The sequence below is a fragment of the Protopterus annectens genome, chromosome 15.part0, assembly GCF_019279795.1.
Source record: "Protopterus annectens isolate FY-2018-M chromosome 15.part0, PAN1.0, whole genome shotgun sequence".
Taxonomy (NCBI): Eukaryota; Metazoa; Chordata; order Ceratodontiformes; family Protopteridae; genus Protopterus; species Protopterus annectens.
Genome location: NC_056749.1, coordinates 671929502 through 671943343, shown reverse-complemented (window position 1 = coordinate 671943343; position 13842 = coordinate 671929502). Strand labels below are relative to the sequence as shown.

The following is a 13842-nucleotide window of genomic DNA, read 5'->3' as shown; positions in this document are numbered from 1 at the left end:
ATCCTTGGAGAAGGCAGAATGCTGCTTAAGGCTAGGCTTATACCAAGCTATGGCACACAATTTGAGAGCTCAGTCATTTCTCTTTTCATATAGCCTAGTGAGGTACTACTCAAGTCATTCACCGCCACATGGACTATGATGGAATCATACCAGTACTTGTGCTTGAGTGACTTGATGGATCCTGGCACCTAACCACTCCTTACTCAGCCTGGTGTGGGGAACATCCATGTGTCTCACAATGGAGTCACCTATGACCAATACATTATGTTTTGTGTGTTACTCCTTACTGGCTTATTTGTTGAGACACTGGTGTGTGTGTGTGTGTGTGTGTGTGTGTGTGTGTGTGTGTGTGTGTGTGTGTGTGTGTGTGTGTGTGTGTTTGTGCGTGCGTGTGTTGTGCTTGTTTTTTGCATTGTGTGTGTAAGTGGTTCAGTAGCACAGTGCTTCACATAAACACATATACTGTTTTCAGTTAAAACAGCCTCAAAATATTCACAAGAGTAATCATTATGGTTTCATCTCCAAGAATGGAAAGACAAGTATGCAAGCAGTAGCACTCCTCTCATCAATGTTTTAAGTTGGTTTTGCTAATGACACGCTTACTGCACCCTAGAAAGTACTCACAAGCATAATTATTTAGGTGGCAACTCCCACGGAATGAAAACATGTCAGTAGTGATGCTCCATCACCCCATAATTTTTCTTAAAGTAGAACTGCACTCACAGACTCAAAAAACATGTTTATTTCATCATGATTTGGTGTTTCATTTATTTATTTTACATTTGTTAACCGGGATAGTCCACTGGACACAGGTCCATTTTCAGTGGAGGCTCTGGGAGAAAGGCTCCACAAATCAAAAAAAAAACAGTATATAGATTATTACAAATTTAGCAAAGAAAAAATTACAGTCAAAAACTAATAGTATATAGCATCTTACAAATTTTGCAAAGAAAAAATATCAGTCAAAAGCAGTTAGTCATAGCTCAAGTAACAAATACAGACATAACAATACTAATTAGTCCTACAGAGAAATTATACATCACTACTTGAGGTTCAAGTCTAAGAGAAAAAGAAGTTATGTACTCACCATAATGTTCCATCTGAGTAGTTATACTTCATTTTTCTGCAACCTGTGGGTATTCAGATCCGTATCGGATCTGAGCTGGCAACTTTACAAGCATCTGCTCCGAGCTCCAAGCTCCTCCCCCTTACCCATAACACACCATCATCTGCTGCCTTCTCTCAGATCGAGTTTGCTGCAAACCAAACTAATCAGCAACTCAAACTAGAAGAAACCATACAGGATCATAACATGAGAAGGTTCGAGGGAAGGAGGGTGGGATGGTTGCAGAAAAATGAAGTATAACTACTCAGATGGAACATTATGGTGAGTACATAACTTCTTTATCTGAAGTAGTTAACTTAATTTTATCTTCAACCTGTGGGACAGAGTCCCCAGCTACTCAAGCCCCTGGGAGGCCCTCATGGAAGGATATTCCTGAGCACCGCAGAGCCAAAGAATGCTCTCTCTCTGGAGATTATCCAACTTATAATGAAAAATGAAGGTATGTGACTTAGCCCAAGTTGCTGCTGCAAAAATGTCATCCAATGACACCCTACACCAGAAAGCAGCAGACGTCGCCATAGATCTGGTAGAATGAGCTTTAATCGGACCAGGTGGAGACAAAATTTTGTCTTTGTAAATTTGCAAAATACATAGTGTAATTCATCTAGCTAAAGAAACTTTGGAGATGGCCTTACCCAAAAAGGACTTAGAAAAGGACACAAATAAAGTACAGTTTTGTACCTACCATAAATGTAGATGTCCGATAGGTATGCATCTACAGTCATAACATATGGGTTGTCCTGCCTCAGGCAGCCCTTCGGTCGGCCGGATTCCAAAGTCTGGGTCTGGCCTCGGCTGATGTCGCACTTCACCCGACGTCATAGCTCCTGGGGTATAAAGGCATCAGCCGATGCCATTTTCCTCAGTGTTTCTTGCCCCAGATGCCAGGTGCCCTCTAGGAAGGCTAAATTTGGATAAATGTAGAAAATTCCAAACAGTAGTAAGCAAAATATATATATATACATATATACATACAAACAAATACACCATAATAGATTCCCCCAGCTAGCTAAAAGAGGGGTAAGCACCCCAGGAATACCACAGAGGGGAAGGAGGGTGGGTAATCCTGACTGCAGATGCATACCTATCGGACATCTACATTTATGGTAGGTACAAAACTGTACTATGTCCTTCAAGGATGCATCTGCAGTCATAACATATGGGTAGAATACCATAGCCAAACTGGGGGAGGAGGCACTAAGATAATGATGGTGTAGTTAAGATCCCCTGTAAAACTGCAGTTGCAAAACCTGCTCAGGATCTGGAGTATAAAGGAAGATTGTAATGCTTGGCAAATGTATGCACGGAGCTCCAAGTAGCAGCTTCTAAAATGTCTTTGGTAACCACTCCTCGTAGGAAAGCTGTAGGGGTGGCTGTGGCTCTTGTGGAGTGAGGCCTGATATTTTCGGGAGTTGTCTTTCCATGAAAAGAGTAGCAGAATCGAATGCAATTTCCTATCCATTTTGAAATTGTCTGTTTGGAAATTGCTTTTCCTTGCACTCCTGTTGCATATGCTACCAGAAGCTGGTCAGTTTTTCTGCTGGTTTTAGTTCTGTCCAGATAGTAGCGCAGTTGTCTGTGTACATCCAAGGTGTGCAATAGTTTTCCCCCCCTGTTCTGTGGGTTAGGGAAGAACATAGGTAAATGAATAGCTTGGTTCAAGGATACCCTGGATACCACCTTTGGCATGAAAGTAGGACTGGTTCTCAGAGACACTCTATCCTGGTGAAAGATAAGGAAAGGCTGCACTGCCATTAATGCCTGTAACTCGGATATCCTTCTTGCTGAAGTGATTGCTAGAAGGAAAGCAGTTTTCCAAGATAAGAACTGTAAGTCTGCTGATGCTGCTGGTTCAAAAGGGGGAAGTGTTAATTTTTCCAGCACAAAATTGAGATCCCATGCAGGCAGAGGTGGTTTCCTTGGAGGTTTTACATTTTTGATCCCTCTTAAAAATTGTCTGAGGAGAGGGTGAGAGAAGATAGGAGGATCCATGTTGTACTCTGCTGAAATTGCTGAAGCATGAATCTTAATGGAAGAATAGGACAGGCCATTGTGGAACAGTTCTGCTAAGTATTCTAGGATGTGTGCTAGGTTTGCCAGTGTGACATTTGTACCCTTTGATGCACTCCAAATGAGGAATCTCTTCCATTTAGCTGAGTATGTTTTTCTTGTGGAGGGTCTGCGAGCCTCCAGGATAATGTCCTTGACCCTCTGAGATAAAACAGTTTGGTTTTGTTTTATGCAATTTTCCAGGCAGTTAGCTGCAGCGTTTTCAAGTTTGGATGCAGGGTCTTGTAGTTGTTCTGCGTTAGAAGTAAAGGCCATAGAGGTAGAGGCCATGAGTTCGTCCGAGACATGCTTCTCAGTAGCGGATACCAATGCTGCCTTGGCCAGTCTGGAGCTATCAGAATCACCTTTGGCTGTTCCTCCCTGATCTTCAGTAGAACTTTGTACATCAATGGGAGAGGTGGAAAGGCATAAACTGTCAGGGCCTTCCAGCTGAAAGAAAGGGAGTCCACCCTCCAGGCTTGTGGGTGGTATTCTCTTGAGCAGAATTTCTTCAGTTGGTGGTTGAGTGGGGAGGCGAACAGGTCTATCTCTGGCATTCCCCATTTCTTTGTTATGTTTTTAAAGATGTCTGGATGCAGCATCCATTCGTGAGCATCGGTGGTAGTTCTGCTTAAGTTGTCTGCTAGTGAATTCTCTTTTCCTGGTATGAATCTGGCCTGCAGTTGAATGTTGACATTCAGGCCTAGGTTCCACAGGTCCATTGCCATCCGGCATAGAGGGTAGGAATGCGTGCCTCCCTGTTTGTTGATGTACCACATGACTGTGGTATTGTCTGTCCTTATCAGCAGATGTCCTTGCTGGAGGAATGATTTGAATGCCTCGATTGCATGCTTCACTGCCAGCATCTCCTTTAGATTTATGTGTAGATTCAGCTGGTCTTGAGACCATAGGCCTTGGATACACTTGTCTTCCATGTGTGCCCCTCAGCCTAGGTCTGAGGCGTCCATGGTGATGGTCTGCCTTGGTTGTGGTTTGTGGAAAGGCAACCCTCTGTTGGTCTGGCAGGCCTGAGCCCACCACAGGAATTCTTTTTTCAGGCATGGAATGATTGGTATCATGGTTTCTAGACTGTGTCTGTGTTGAGACCATACATTCCTTAGGTACCACTGTAATTTTCTCATATGCAGCCTGGCATGTGGGATCAAGATTATGCAAGATGCCATGTAACCCAGGGCCTGCAGGACTTTCCTTGCAGTAAGCTGAGTTTGTCTTGTCAAAGCCATGAAGTAGACTGGGAGTTGCTTTTGTTTTTCTTCTGTGAGAAAAGCCATCTGAGTTATTGTGTCCAGTTCTGCACCCAAAAATGTTATCCTTTGGGATGGCACTAGTCTTGACTTCTGGATGTTGACTGTGTATCCCAAGGCTTGTAACAGTTGTATGACATAGGCCAAATCCTTTATTATTTTTGTCTTGTTGCCCACTTGTATTAGGCAGTCGTCCAGGTATGGGTAGACCTGAATTCCCTGAAGCCTGCAATGTGCAATTACTGATGCCAGGCATTTCGTGAATACTCTGGGCGCAGTAGATAAGCCAAAGGGCAATGCTGAGAATTGATAATGCTCTGATCCTGCAAGAAATCTGAGGTGTCTTCTGCAATCTGGTCGTATAGGGACGTGCAGGTATGCCTCCTTGAGATCTAGAGTCACCAGCCAAGACTCCTTGCCCGACATGGGAAGAAGTTGCTGTAGGGTCAGCATCTTGAATTTTGGTACAATGAGATATGTGTTTAGTGCGGACAAGTTGAGAATAGGTCTCCATTGAGTTTCTTTTCTTGGTACAAGGAATAGTCTGGAGTAAAATCCTTGGCCTTGTTCCATAGATGGTACCCTTTCTATTGCTCTCATCCTTAGTAAGTTGATGATTTGTTTTAGAGCCTCTGGCTTCTGGTTTGGTGGAAGGTTTGGCATTCCTGTCTTTTTTGGTAAAGTGTGGAAGTGAAACCTGTAGCCTTTGTCTATTGTTTGCAATGTCCATTTGTCTCCTGTAATGCAATGCCAGTTTTTTGAAAATAAAGCTAACTTTCCGCCCAAGGGTGCTTCCAGTTGCTCCCTGGTAGGTGGAATCAGAGCCAAGTCATTGTGTCTGTCCTGTGGAAGTGGTTGTAGTCGCAGCTGTGGCGGTACTCCTCTGGTTGGCAGGTTGCCACTGACGACCCCTGTAGGCACCCCTTGATTGACCTCTGCCTCTAGGGTGTCTATTTCTGCCTCTCTGTGCTCTGGAGGTGTCTGGAAAGGACCAATTATTTGAAGGCCAGTTTCTGCTGAACCTCGGAGGTTGGACCTGCAGAAAATCCTTGACTGTTTGCACAGATTTAGCTTTTTCTTCCACTTTCTTTAGAATCTCCTGTGCAGGGGAGCCAAATAAACTTTGTTTCTCCATAGGGGCATCTAGGAGTTTAGACTTGACATGGTCTGGCAAGGATTGCTCTTTTAGCCAGGCATGCCTTCGAATCACTGCTCCAGTCATAGCTGATCTAAATGAAGCCTCCAGTGCATCATAGCCACATTTTAAGAAATGATTACTGACCTGCTGAGAGTTGTGTACCAAATCCTGAAAGGACTTAGGTTCATAGGTTCATAGGTTCATACTAGGCTATCTGCCCGAGGGCATTTACAAGCCTAGCCCATAGTTTTGTGGCTTACGCCACCCCTTTAGTATGGGGAACTATACCCATTATTTTGCTGTGCCTCTGTTGAGCAGTGACACTGAGGTAATCCCTGGGGTATATCTGCGATCTCCCATCCATTGGTCAAGATTTCTCTTGAACAAGGCCAGCGAGGTGCTCTGCCTCACATATACCGGGATTTTATTCCACAGCATAGGGAGTCTTTGGGTGATGAATCTATCCCTCCAGCGTCCTATTAATAGCCGTGGTCGAGGTTTAAGTCTCCGCCCTTGTGGCTCTGATGGATCTAGATTTTTGAGGTGAAGCATATTCATCAAATCTGGGTTTGACATGGCCTTGTATGTTAGGCAAAGGTCACCTCTGAAAAGCGGTAGCGACTGAATAGAGCTGGAGTTCTTTCAGTCGGGCAGCATAGGACAGATGTTTGAGACCCTTTATCCTTTTGGTGAGGAACTTTTGTGGCCTCTCCAGCTGCTGCAAGTGTCGGGTCAGATACATTCGAATGGGGCATTGTACTCAATCATTGGTCTGATGAGTGATGAGTATAGGGAGACTATGACCTCCCTTGATCTAGATGAGAATCCCTTCATGATAAGGTGGGCAATGTAGAAGGTCTTCCTAACTACTTTAGCTACATGGGTGTCGAATGACAGACTACTATCAACCTGGGTCCCCAGGTCCCTGATAACTTCTTCTATGCTCAGTGGATTGCCACCTATTTGGTAGCTAGGGGTAACCTTGTTTTTCCCGAAGGGTATGACTATGCATTTTTGGCATTTAACTTTAGGCCATGGCTCTGGCACCAGTTATCCGCTTTCTGTGAGACCCTTCTGAAGGATATCTGTGTCAGATGTGTTTTCTACTATGGCCCAGTTTGCAGTCATCTGCAAACTTTGTCAGCCATAACCCTCCTGTGTTTGCTTGTACTGGAAAAGTAGATGCCAAACAAGAGTGGGCCCAGGACTGAGCCCTGTGGTACACCACTTGTGACAGGCTTTGAGTCTGACATGGCGCCAGCAACTCTGACCCTGTGGGTTCTGTCACTCAGCCAGTTTGCAACCCATCTTGTGATGTATGGGTTAACATTTAAGCTGATGAGTTTTTCAATGATACCCGAGTGGGTATTGTATCGAAGGCCTCGCCAGATCGAGGTAGGCTGTATGGACTGCCTTTCCCTCATCAATGGCTTTGGTGACTGTTTCAAAAGTCAACCAAGTTTAGAAGGCATGATCTGCCTTTGACAAAGCCAAACTGGGATGGATCCAAAGTCTGCAAATTCCTATGTCTTTATTTATGAGTTCCATTATGATCCTCTCCATGGCTTTGCAGATAAGGCTTGTCAAGCTAATGGGCGGTAATTTCCAGGGTCGGTGGAGGCACCGCCTTTGTGAAGTGGGACCACAGTTGCAGTGCCACTCCTGGGTATGTATCCAGAGGTAAGACTATGATTAAACAGCTGTCCTAGCTGTGGGTTTAATTCTCGTTGAGTTCTGGAGCACACAGCCGGGGACACCATCAGGTCCCATGGATGCTGTGTTTTTTGCTTTGGAGAGAGCAGTTCTCACTTGGACGTTGGAGATGTTTGGGGCTGCAATCGCTGGTATAGATATCTCTCCTTTGGGGAGGGGGAGAAGTTTGCACTGAACCTGTCAGCCAGTATGTTGGCAATGTCTGTAGGATCAGTAATCTTCACATCATTTTGATCTAGTTCTGAGCATATCTGGGAGGTTCCTCCCAGGTTTCTAACATAGCTAAAGAAGGCCTTATGATTGTCTTTTGAGTCTTTAGCTATTTTTCTCTCAAAATTTGCTTTGGATGATTTTATGAGAGCTCTTAGTTTTTACTTATAGTGATCAAGGGTGTCTTACCTTTTAAGGATTTTGCTCTATCTTGTAGTAGCTTCCTCCTTTTGTTGTAGAGTTTGTTTATGGCTGGGGTCCACCAGACTGGACGCTTGCCTTTGGTACAAAGAGTCTTTGTTTTGCTTGGGATTGCCTTATCCATGCAGTCCTGCAGGTGCTGGTAGAAGGCATTTGTAAGTGATTCAGCGGCTTGAGTACTGTTTTCCGCCGGCTCGGGCCCCTTAAAGGAGACCACACTAGTCTTTAGAAGTGCGAAGTCGGCCGAGAAGTTCTTTACTGTGGTCTTTTTTATTTCAGGTGGGGGTGGGATGAGGACCTCCAGCGAGATTAGTTTGTGATCTGATCTCACCAGTGAGGGGTATACTTCCGGTGTTGAACATTGTGCTCCCATGTTCGTGATGATGAGATCAAGTATGTTTTCTCCTCTTGTGGGGATGGTGACTAGTTGTTCCATGGCATTTGAGTTTATGAATTCCAGGAACTTTTGGGCTAGGGTGTTTGGGCTTGAGTAGTGTTCCCAGACTTACGGTCTAAAGGTTCAGGAGAGGAAAGCTTTTTATTCAGCTGATCTAACAAAAATTCCTGGTACTGTATCATGTGAAATTGACAGTTTAAAGCCCTGGCAGAAAGAGTAGCAGATGTATAAACCTTTTTACCCCATCTTTCTAATGCTCTTGACTCTCTTTCAGAGGGTAGGGGTTTTTTGGCAGTGGCAGCTGCAACACCCTTTGGGCCCTGAGAAATAGTTTCTGGGTCTGCAGCATGGGCCTTATACAAGTGGAAGTGAGAATCCGGGACCCTGTAATATCTGTTAGGTTTGGCAGGGGCCGGAGGAAGAGAATCAGGGGCAGAACTGGCATCATTGTATGCATCATCAACAACTGATAGTACAGGTGGTATGGCTAAAGGCCTATGCTGTGGCAAGTGTAAAAAAGTCCTTAGCCTTTTCCTAGAATCAGAAAAATCCTGACCCTGCCATTGAAAGTGTTCCCTCATTGAGTGTAAAGTCTCCCCAAAGGAAAATTCTTCTGGGGGGGAGGCAGAAGGAATTGAGTCTTCTGCATCCGAATCCTCATAAGGTGAGTATGGTCCTTCCTGATGGTCTGATAAATCTGATCCATCCGAGGAATAGTCAGAGGAGAGAGGTTCAGGGGGATCAGTCCTAGGCCTTTTTTTCAGGAGGAGGTTGTGAGGCCCTGTCTGGGTGAGGTTGGGATCCCCTAATCAGAGATATAAGGTCCTCAGCAAGGCTGAGAATCTGAGAACTTGAGGAAGGTCTGTGAGAGGAAGCTTTTGTTGGTAAGGCCTTGGAAATTTTAGCTGCTTTAGCCCTGGAGAAGGCCTTAATAGACATAGAAGCAGGGGGGTCTAGCTGCCCCACGTGCAGGAGTAGAGATGTCCAACGGAATGGTGTCGGACAATTCTTGTGCGCCTGCTTCTTCGGTAGGAATTTCTGTAGCCGACTCAGCCGGGGCCTGTGTGGCCTCGGTTGTTGGAGGCATGCTTTCGGCAGAAGGAAGAACCGAGGACTCGGTTTCAGCCGAAACCGAGACACTCGCGGTAGGCCTAACCGTGGTTTCAGCCAAAACCGCGGGCCGCGAGTGTCAGTCCTTTTCCTTGCGTTTTTTGGCTAAATGTGTAGTCGGAGTCTCCGACGGCATTTTATATGCAAAAGCGAACCAAAAACTCTTCTGCAAACTCCGACCGACGTCTAAGTGTCCGTCGGTTGAAGGAAGCACAGGCTAAACAAGCTGATACGTCGTGGTCTGGGCCTAAGCAAGGAAGGCAGTAAGAGTGGAAATCCTTATGAGGTATTTGTTTCCCACAAGTTAAACAATTATTTACTTTGTCTGACATCGGCTGAGGCAAGAAAGAGTCCCCAACGGGGTACTTAGCTTTTTTAGAAGTCTTTGGTAGCTGAAATCTCTGGATCTGACCGACTGGCACTTGCGAACAGCTTCTGCTTCGGGCACCGCGTGGCAAGAAAGACTGGGGAAAATGGCGTCGGCTGATGCCCTTATGCCCCAGGAGCTATGACGTCGGGTGAAGTGTGACATCAGCCGAGGCCAGACCCAGACTTTGGAATCCGGCCGACCGAAGGGCTGCCTGAGGCAGGACAACCCATATGTTATGACTGCAGATGCATCCTTGAAGGACATCTGGTCAGACTTATGGAAGGGCTCTGTTCTGTGCAAATAAAAACAAAGTTGTCTATGAACATCTAGCTAATGCAGTTTATATTCACCTTTGTTCTGCAATTTGGGAAGAAAACAGGCAGGTTAATTGTTTGGTTGTTGTTTGATTCAGAAGCCACTTTTGGTAAGAAAGAAGGGTTTGTGTGGAGAGAAAAGCTGTCCTTATGGAAAATCAAGTAAGGGGGCACGGAAGACAAGGCCTGAAGTTCAGAATCCCTCCTAGCCAAAGTAATAGCCAGTAGGAAGGCTGTCTCACAGGATAGAAGCTTTAGATCTGCTGAAGCTGCAGGTTCAAACGGTGGAGCAACTAAGGCCTGAAGAACCAAGGTAAGGTCCCAAGGAGGAGCAAGGCTTTTAACTGGAGGACGCAAAAGAAAAGTGCCTTTAAGAAAAGCCTTACACAATCAAGAAGAGGCCAGGGCATTCATGTTCTCACCTACATGAAAATTTGAAATAGCTGCCAGTTGCACTTTCACAGTGGAAGAACTGGCCCCTTGTTGAAAAATGTTGGCTAAGAAATCCAGTAAAATGGATACAGGGGCCATAAAAGGATCCAGCTTTCAGATGCCCAAATAGAAAATCATTTCCATTTACTGTGGTAAATCTTCCTAGTGGAAGACTTATAAGCTGCCACTAGAATAGTTTTCACTGAAGACGAAAGACCTGTAAGTCCTGGCAATTAAGGGAACTGGAGCAACCAACCTGTCAGCTTGAGGCTGTCCAGGTTGGGCAGACTGGTGCCCGAAGGATGAGAAATGAGATCCGGGTAGGGATCTAGAATCCAAGGAGGAGCTAGAACATGAGACCAGAGGAAGGGGAACCAAACCTGACGAGGTCAGAATGGAGGAATGAGGAAAACCTTGCACCCCAGTTGGCAGGCCTTCCGAAGAAACTTCGGAATGAGTGGTAACGGGGATAAGCGTACAGAAGCCCAGGAGGCCAAGCATGGACTAGAGCGTCTCTGGGGGAATCTCCTGGTGAGGGAAACAGAGCAAAGAACTCGCTGCACTTCGCGTTGGAAAGAGATGTGAAGAGATCGCAGCAAGGCTGTCCCCACGCAAGGAAGATCTCCTCCGCTATTGACTGTTTCAGAGACCACTCGCATGGCATCAGAATAGCCCGACTCAATTTGTCCACTAAAATGTTGGAGCATCCCGGGATGTGCGTTGCAATCAGAAACCAACTGGTGGAGATCGCCCACTCCCAAACTCTCATGGCCTCGTGACACAGAGGGTAAGATCTGGTTCCTCCTTGTTTGTTGATGTACCTGACAACAGACATGTCTGACTGAATTGTAATAGTTCCCAGAGGAAGAACAGTATGGAAGGCCTGCAAGGGTCTATATTAGCAAAGCGAAGAACCCTATGTACGAATACCAAAAAATCGACCCCTATAACGCGAACCGTGAAAATCCCGAACACACGAAAACGTGAAAAAAAATATCGAACTGTCATAGTCGGCCAACCCCACCACCTGCTACATACTACCTACCCAAACAAAATAAATAAACCACATACATACACTAACCAAACCCTACTTCTAACCTAAACTAAAGCACCAAAACCCTACCGCCAATGCTACACTAAACCCCACAAACACAACTATCTATGCACTCTCCTTAACCCCTCCCTAACCCTAAGGTCCGTAACTACCACACACATCCCCTACAGACATACACCTAAACAAAATAAAAGCACCAAATCCCTACCTCCAACACTACACTAAACCCCACAAACACAACTGTCTATGCACTCTCCTTAACCCCTTCCTAACCCTAAGGTCCGTAACTACCGCACACATTCCCTACAGACATACACCTAAACAAAATAAATAATACACATACATATACTTAAAAAAACTCTACACCTAACACTACACTAACTCTTACATACAGTACCTATCTATGCACTTACCTTAACCCAAATCCTAACACTGAAGTCTTATCTATCACACACTTACTTTACGGAGCTGTACTGCAGACAGGCCAAACAAAACAAATTGACATTTCGAAATTTGCGGTTTTGACCGTTTGGGGTTTACGTACTTCGTGCAATATGGTTCGATGTCTTCGTATTCGCCTAAAGGGATTTTTGATCGCGTAATAGGAACCCGGTCTGCAAAGCTAAAAGCACTGCTCTCATTTCCAGTACAATGCTGTACAAACTGGTCTCGATCCGGGACCACATGCCTTGGACCATCCTCCCCAGATAATGCCCCCCACCCGAGCTGGGAGGTGTCCGTGGTCACTGTGGCTTGAGCTGTGGATGGAACAAAGGGCCATCTCGCTACAATCTCCGGAGATTGGACCCACCAGAGAAGTGACGTCCTGCAGGCTTTGCTGATGTGAATTGGGTATTCCATGGGGAGATCCAGCCAGGACCACTGTACGGCAAGAGTCCAACAGAACATGCATGTGAAGATGCGCACAGGGGAGGAAAGAATTTGTGGCAGTCATAGAGCCCAAGGCTCTGAGAACATCCGCCACCTTCGGTAACCTGGGGCCAAGAAACAGTGATACATGAGCCCCTAGACTCTGGACCCTGTCTGGAGTTAGGAAGACTTTCAATTGAAGGGTGTCCAGACGTGCCCTGATAAAGTCCAAGATCTGTACCGGATTCAAGAGTGACTTGGATACATTGACCGTAATCCCTAACAGGGCTGCAAGATGTAAGGAGGAGTCTCTGGCTTGGCAAAGAAGACGCTTGGTTGAAGTAGTGAGGAGCCAATTGTCTAGGTAAGGGAATACCTGAATCCCCTGAAGCTTCAGGTGAGCCGCTATGACTGCCATTACCTTGGTGAACACCCTGGGGGCTGTGGTGAGACTGAAGGGTAGGACTCGGAACTGGAAATTACTGGCTCCTAGCCAGAAGCGAAGGAATCTCCTGGAGCTTCTGTGTATCTTGATATGGTAGTAAGCATCCTGGAGATCTATCAAGCACATCCAGTCGCATTCTCGAAGATAAGGTAGAATGGACTGTAGGGTGACCACCTGGAATTTCTGTTTGGCGACAGCCAGGTTAAAGGTGGACAGGTCCAAAATGGGTGTGAGGTCCCCTGTATTTTTTGCCACTAAAAAGAACCTGGAGTAAACGCCTGACCTGGACTGATCGGGGGGACCGGTTCGAAGGCTCAATTTTGAAGCAGCTTGGAAACCTCTAGCGCTGCCGTCTACCTTTGAGCGGGTGTGACATCTGGGAGGCGCTTTGGTTGGATTGGAGGGGCAAAAAACAGGATGGTGTAACCTCTGGATATTATTTGAAGCACCCAACGATCTGCAGTTATGGACTCCCATGCCATTTGGTGCAATGATAATCTTCCCCTGACTGCCTCCAGAGTAGGACAGTCGGGCAACCCCTCAGGGCTGCTGCGCGGGGGCCTGTCCGAGAGGGGCTCCCTAGACCCAAAGTTCCTCGGACCCCCTCTGCCTCTGGGCCAGTGACTGTCATGTCCCCCTCTGCCTCTAGGGGACGAGATGTCTGGAGAGTACCGGGAAAACTAAGATTTACGAAACCACATCTTCTGTTGCCCTTTCTGATTCCGGGAAAAGGCTCTTTGAGGGCTAGAGAAGCGGATTCTAATAGCAGACAAAGTCTTCCCATCTTTCTCACTCTGGACAAGGGTGTCATGGATGGTCTTCCCAAAGAGAGAAGAACCATCGAAGGGAGCATTTGTAAAAGACGCCTTGAAGGGGTCCGCAAACTGACACAGTCTGAGCCAATTGTGTCGCCTCATAGCAATGCCAGTCCCAGCCGCCCTAGCTGCTCCTTCCATAGCATGAAAAAGGAGGCGCATGGACGTGTTTGACACTGATTTCAGAGTAGACATCTTTGTGGAGAGCAGACGCTTGTCCTCCTGTGACAGACTCTGGGGGCAACTCAGCTAATTCCATGACTAGGTCTCGCTGTAGTCGTATAATGTGTGCCAAGTAGTTCTGCGCTCGGATGGAAAAAGCCGCTGAAGAAT

At 46.1% G+C, this 13842-nt stretch overlaps 1 protein-coding gene across 7 annotated transcripts in view; it reads right to left on the bottom strand.

Moving 5' to 3' along the window:
* BCORL1 (BCL6 corepressor like 1) overlaps nucleotides 1-13842 on the bottom strand; it is a 1083397-nt gene that overhangs the window by 119108 nt on the left and 950447 nt on the right. The window lies entirely within an intron of this gene.